Source organism: Chrysochloris asiatica, unplaced genomic scaffold, assembly GCF_000296735.1.
Source record: "Chrysochloris asiatica unplaced genomic scaffold, ChrAsi1.0 scaffold00415, whole genome shotgun sequence".
Lineage (NCBI taxonomy): Eukaryota > Metazoa > Chordata > Mammalia > Afrosoricida > Chrysochloridae > Chrysochloris > Chrysochloris asiatica.
The window spans coordinates 36,817-43,270 of NW_006408933.1; the positions used below are offsets into that span (position 1 = coordinate 36,817).

General features: G+C 41.6%; 1 pseudogene; it reads right to left on the reverse strand.

The window, feature by feature from the left end:
* Positions 1-378: 378 nt before the first annotated feature.
* The window catches only part of LOC102826734, a 92,578-nt pseudogene continuing 86,502 nt past the window's right edge, over positions 379-6,454 (reverse strand).

A 6,454-nucleotide genomic window follows, 5' to 3' on the forward strand; every position in this document is an offset into this window, starting at 1 on the left:
CGAAACTACCAGCCATTCCAGGGAAGAAAGATGAGGCTTTCTGCTCTCGTAAAGATTTACAGCTTCGGAAATTCTGCAAGGTCGCTATGAGTCCTAACTGACTCCACTGTACACAACAACAACAAACATGCTAATCATTCCTGTTGAGGGCTGATGGATCTTAAAGACCAAAGAAAGACTTTATGCAATGTGATGTAATAGAGACAGGTTTACCAAGGCTCAGTTCTGCAACCCAGGTTGTAAAGTTCTCCAGAGGAGCATCTGTGCAAATTTCCTCTGAGTTTTACCTGCTTGGTATGGCCAAGATTGAGGTTATTTTCTTACTGGAGAATGCTAAGTAGATCATAATTAAATTTAGGACTTCACAGAAAGGAAATTTTACTGATTTTGCTTCTTGGGCAGGGATGAATAGTTAATTTACCCGACGATCTCAGCAAAAAGTTCATCCACCATTGATCTGCCTTTTGAAGGAAAGTCCCATTCTTGAGCCAAAGTGCAGTCTTCTGAAGACATAACCTTTCTTTCTGGTTCCAGACCCACTTTATTCCTGCTAGGATTAGTGGGACTTTTTCATATCTCTTCACTCTGGCAGACAGTCTAATCTCTCATTGACTTGATAACCTGAAAAGACTGCTGATTAACCAGCATATGCACCAGGTATAAACCTTAGCCATTTTGGATGTGGAGATCTTTCATGGAGACAGACTGCTCATTTCCTGCGGTGTTCAGAATTTCCAGCACATAACGGTAAGAGTCTACTTCGACCTCTTTGTGGTAGAAAACTTCAATGGTGGGGTCATATGTCTCAACGAAAGTCCTGGTGACAAACTGCACAGTCAGGACAGATTTACTAACCCCTCTGCTCCCTAACACCATTACCTTGTATTCCTTCAGGAGTCTCACCTATCACCAACCCCTACCAGAAGAAGGGGCATGAGGGGGAAGGGGTAGCACTATGCTAGCTGATGCTAGGTGGAAGGTGGGTGGGAAAATTGTGAGCTGGGCAGAGAGTGCCTTGAAGTTTTAAAAAGAAAACAAATCTGAAATCTGCATTTGTGAGAAAAAGGTTGGGAAAGTAGTGCTAAGGAATCCCCTCCACCACATCACAACAATGCACTCTCAATTGTTCAAGGATAGCGAGTCCATCCACACTACAACCCTAATCTTGCCCCTTCAGTCTTCTTTTTAGTCTCAAAATTCAAAGGAACACAATCTGAGACCCCCTTGAATGCCCAAACTGCCATTTTGATGTAGTGTAAATCAGCGTGCAGGGAAACGTATAAACCTAGATGGAAGATATATCAAGAAATAATGCCTTTACAATTTTATGTTTTTGCTTAATACAGGTTTCTATGATTTCATAGCAAGATCTTTTGGTTTACTTTTATAGTAAGCACAGTTGTTTTTACAATCGGTGGCTGACAATCCCCATGTTTGAAGGTTTTACTGGTCTGCTTTTGCTGTCTGTTGTTTCTACTGGCTCTTGTTCATAGTGCATTTCCCCCTGTGTGCTCAGTTCAATTTGACTGTGAGCTGATCATCTGTTGAGTGCATTCCTTCAGAGACCATTTGCTTTTGCTTTGTGCAGGTGCTTAAGGACATCATCAATCAAGTTCCTCTGTGAACTACATCTACTGCTGGAATCTTGTTTTTGTTTTGATTATCTAGATAATGGAATGTGGCGGCAAACTTGCATGGGAACTGTTGTAGCAATGCTTCCTCACGGGTGGGTTTTCCCCCACTCTGCTCAGTGCCAAAGTGACTTTCCTGGACCCCTGCCTGTATTGAGACTCTGGTTATCCAAAGGCTGTAATCCTGTGGGGCCTCCAGCTTTATGGGGTGCAAGATCTCCTGTTATATATAGCATCTTGGGGAACTCCTGCATTTTGTCTTCTGTCCTTGTGAACTCTGCCAGGCGGTGAAAACTGAAACCCAAGTTCACAGGTTCAGACAACATCCTCAGGCCCAGGCAGCATTTTGCCTTTGTGGGTTCTTGTTTCCTTTTCAATTTGGACCCGAAGTCTCTAACTGTTGTGTCAACCTTGGATATTGTGTAAGTATCTCAGCACTGCTACAATAAAGTACCACAAACTGGGTGACTTAAAACACCAAACATAGATTGTCTTACAGTTCTGGAGGATGGAAGCCTGAAACCAAGTTGTTGGCAGGACCATGCTTCCTTGCTCTTCTACCTTTTGGTGACTCGTGGCCATCTTTGGTGTTCCTTAGCTCACAGATGCATCACTTCAGTCCCTGACTCTCTTCAACACCTTCTTCCCTTCAACTATGTCTGTGTCCAGATTTCCCTCTTCTTAAAGGGACACTAGGCATTGGATTAGGCTCCATGCTAATCCAGTTAGGTTAGGACATGAATATACCGTTTTGGAGAACACAATTCAATCCCTTACAGATTCATTGAGAAAGGTGTCTTTAGCATGTCATCTGGCATTTTTCTTGTTTTCCATATTCTGTAGTTTTCAGGTTCCAGACTAATACTGAGCCAGCCTCACTCCCAGGAACCAACTCCTCCTGTGACCCATCTCTCCTGTTGCCCTCCCAGCTCTCTAGCTGCTATAGCCCTTCTTTCAACTACCACTTAAGCATAGTTGTCTTTGGAATTCTGGATTCATGCCCCATTCTTTCACTTGCTGTTCCTCCCTGATCTTCTGAAGACTTTCTCTTGAAGATCTCCTCACACGTTTTGGATTCTGTCACAAACCTCCTGAGCAGTAGATCAGCTGGACCCATCATCATGATAGACACTTGTCATCTCCATAGGTAGCCCCCACTGTGGTGAGCACCCCCAGCTGATCTCTCAGAGCCAGAAGATCAACATGGTTTTCCAACCAGGTTTCTCAGGGACACACAATCTTACACCCTACTGGTTCTCAGTTGTGTCCCATGATGCTTTGACAACGCTACTCCAGACCTGAGTTTGCTCTCTCTTGCCTGGACTGTGACAGTGGTCCCTTATTTTAAAAATGGGGAAAACCCCCCACCCTTTTATATCCTTATTGAAAAATCCATATATGATCATTTTGGAAAAAATATTGTTAGGTGCTGTTGAGTAGGTTCTGACTCAGCAGAACAAAACACTACTGGCTTCTGCACCATCCTCATAATTGTTCTGCTTGAGTTCATTCTGCTGCCACTGTGTCAATCCAACTTGTTGGAGGTCTCCTTCTTTTTTGCTGACCCTCCACTTTACCAAGCATAATATCCTTCTCCAGGGACTGACCCTCCTGAAAATAAGTATGAGAGATAAGGTCTCACCATCCGGGCTTCAACATATTGTCAGGAGGGACCAGTTGTTGGAGAAGGATATCATGTTTGGTAAGGTGGAGGGTCAGTGAAAAAGATGGATTAGCCAAGTGGCAGCATCGATGAACTCAAGCATGGCAACAGTAGTGAGGTTGGCCCAGGATCGGGCAGTGTTTCGTTCTGCTGTGCATAAGGTTGCTGTGAGTCGGTACTGAGTTGATGGCACCTAACAACAACAACAACAATCCAGGCTTCAAGGAGTATTCTGGCTATACTTCTTCAAAGACATTTGTTTGTTCTTCTAGCAGCCCATGGGACTTTCAATATTCTCCTCCAACACCATAATTCTTTTATGGTCTTCCTTATTCATTGTCCAGCTTTCACATGCATATGAAGCTATTAGAAATACCATAGATATATCTTTGCTCTTTAGCACTTTTGCAGTAGATTTGCTGAATGTATTTTGTCATTTGATTTTTTGACTGCTGCTTCCATGAGGGTTAATTGTAGAGCCAAGCAAAATGAAGTCTTTAACAATGTCAATCTTTTTTTCTGTTTACTATGATGATATTTAATAGTCCTGTTGTGAGGATTTTTGTTTTCTTTACATTGAGGTGCAATCCATATTGAAGGCTGTGGTCTTTGATCTTCATCAGTAAGTATTTTAAGTCTTCTTTGCTTCCAGCAAGCAAGTATGTATCATCTGCATATAGAGGTTGGTAATGAGTCTTCCTTCAATTCTGATGTCATGTTTTTCTTCATCTTATCCAGTTTACCTTATTTTTTGTTTAGCATACAGATTTAAGAAGAATGGTGAAAAGCTACAACCCTAGAGCGTACCTTTCCTGATTTTAAATAATTAACTATCCCTTTGTTCTGTTTTGAACGACTGCTTCTTGGTTTATGTACAGGTTCCTTATGAGCACAATTAAGTGTCCTGGAATACCCACTCTTTTAACCATGATCCAGACAGTCAGATTCCTTTGCATAGTCAATAAAGCACACACAAACATCTTTCTGGTATTTTATGCTTTCAGCCAATGATATCCTTCATTCCACGTCCTCTTCTGAATCAACCAGAATTTTTAACCACTCCCTGTTGATGTTCTGCTGCAACCGATTTGAAATTATATTCAGCAAAATTTTAGTTGCATGTGATATTAATATTTTTCAATAGTTTTTACAGTCAATTGGGTCACCTTTCTTTACAGTGGGCACAAATATGAATCACTTCCAATCAGCAGACCAAATTTCTTGGCATAGATGAGTGAGTGCCTCCAGTGCCGCATCAGTTTGTTGAAAGATTTCAATTTCTATTCTGTCAATTCCTGGGGCCTTGTATTTCACCAATGCCTTTGGTGCAGCTTGGGCTTCTTCTTTAAATACCCTGGGTTCTTGATCATACACTTCCTCTTGAAACGGTTAAACATTGACCGTTTCTTTTTGGTACAGTGACTGTATATTCCTTTCATCTTCTTTTGATACTTTCTGTGCCATTCAGTATTCTGCCCATTGTTGTTATTAGGTGCCATGGAGTTAGTTCTAACCCATAGCAACCTTTGCACAATAGAACAAAACACTGCCTGGTCCTGCACACTCCTCACAACCACTGTTAAGCTTGAGTCCATTGCTGCTGCCACTGTGCCAATTCACCTCGTTGGGAGTCTTCATCTTTTTTGCTGACCCTCAACTTTAGCAAATATGTCCTACTCCAGGGATTGTTTCCTTCTGATACTATCTCAGAAGTATGAGAGATGAAGTCTCACCATTCTGGCTTCTACGGAGCCAAAGGGTGGAATGTTATGGATTGAATTGTGTCCCCCCAAAATATGTGATGTAAAACCTAAACTCTATGCCTGTGGCTATAATCCCATCTGTGATTGGGCTGTCTTTGTTATATTAAAGAGACAGGATTAGTATAGGTTATGTCTTAAATTAATCTCATTTGACATACAAAAGAGATTAAACAAAAGTAGCAAAATAGGGGAAGAAAGATGTCGAGCTGTATGAAGATCTTCCAGGAGTAGAAACTCAAGAGACAAGAACCTGCCTCCAGAGCCAATAGAGAGAGAAAGCCTTCCTCTAGTGCTGTTACCCTGAATTCAGAATTCTAGCCTCCTTAACTGGAGAAGATAAATTTCTGTTTGCTAAAGTCATCCACTAGTATTTCTGTTATAGCAGCACTAGATACGAAGACACCATCCTTTTAGTGTTCTTTGCTTTTTTCCAATATATATTTGACTAGTACAATATCCGGACTCCTGGTATGGTGCTGTAGGATCAGCGCTGGTCTGCAAACCACTAGGTCAGCAGTTCAAACACACCAGCTACTCCTCGGAAATCCTATACAGGGACACTATGAATTGGAAATGACTCAAAAGCACTTAACAACAACAACAGTAGGATATTAAGATCCCTATTTTAACAACCCAGCAGCTGAATTCAGAAATGCAGGCTACATGGTAGGTTTGTAAGAGGGTCCTTCATTGGCCCAGTGCATTATTCTCAGACTTCAGTTCTGAATAGAAGACATGCAAATTTAAATAGTAAGTAGCTGACCACATTATGAATTCTCTTTTGAGCAGTTGTATAAATCTACTTTTCAATCTAACTGTTAAATTCCTAATTTTGGTTAGTGTGGTAGGCAAAATAATGTTCCCTGTCCTCCAAAGATGTTTCATGACCTAATTCCTGAGACCTGTGAATATTACTTCACAAGGCAAAAAGGACATTGAAGATGTGATTAAGAAGCTTGATTGGCAAGCTTTTCCTGGATCATTTTGGTAGACCAAATGAGGCAGAAGGATCAGAGTCAGAGAAGGAGACGTGAGTATGTATGGAAGCAGAAACTGTGGATACAGGGCCAAGAGTCAAGGAATGCAGGCAGCCTCTAGAAACTGGAAAAGGGAAGGAAACAGATTCTTTTCTAGAGTTTCCAGAAGGACCCGGTCTGATAACTCCTTGATTTGGCTCCAATGCAACCCAGTCTGGACTTCCAATTTACAGAATTATAAGGTAGTAAGTTATGTTGTTTGAAGACACTAAGTTTGTGGGGATTTGTTACAGCAGCAATAGGACACTAATGCAGTTATTGTTATCTTTGTTGTTGTTGTTAAGTGCCATCGAGTCGGTTCCGACCCATAGCGACCCTGTACAGGGTTTCCGAGGGTGTAAATCTTTACGGGAGTAGAAA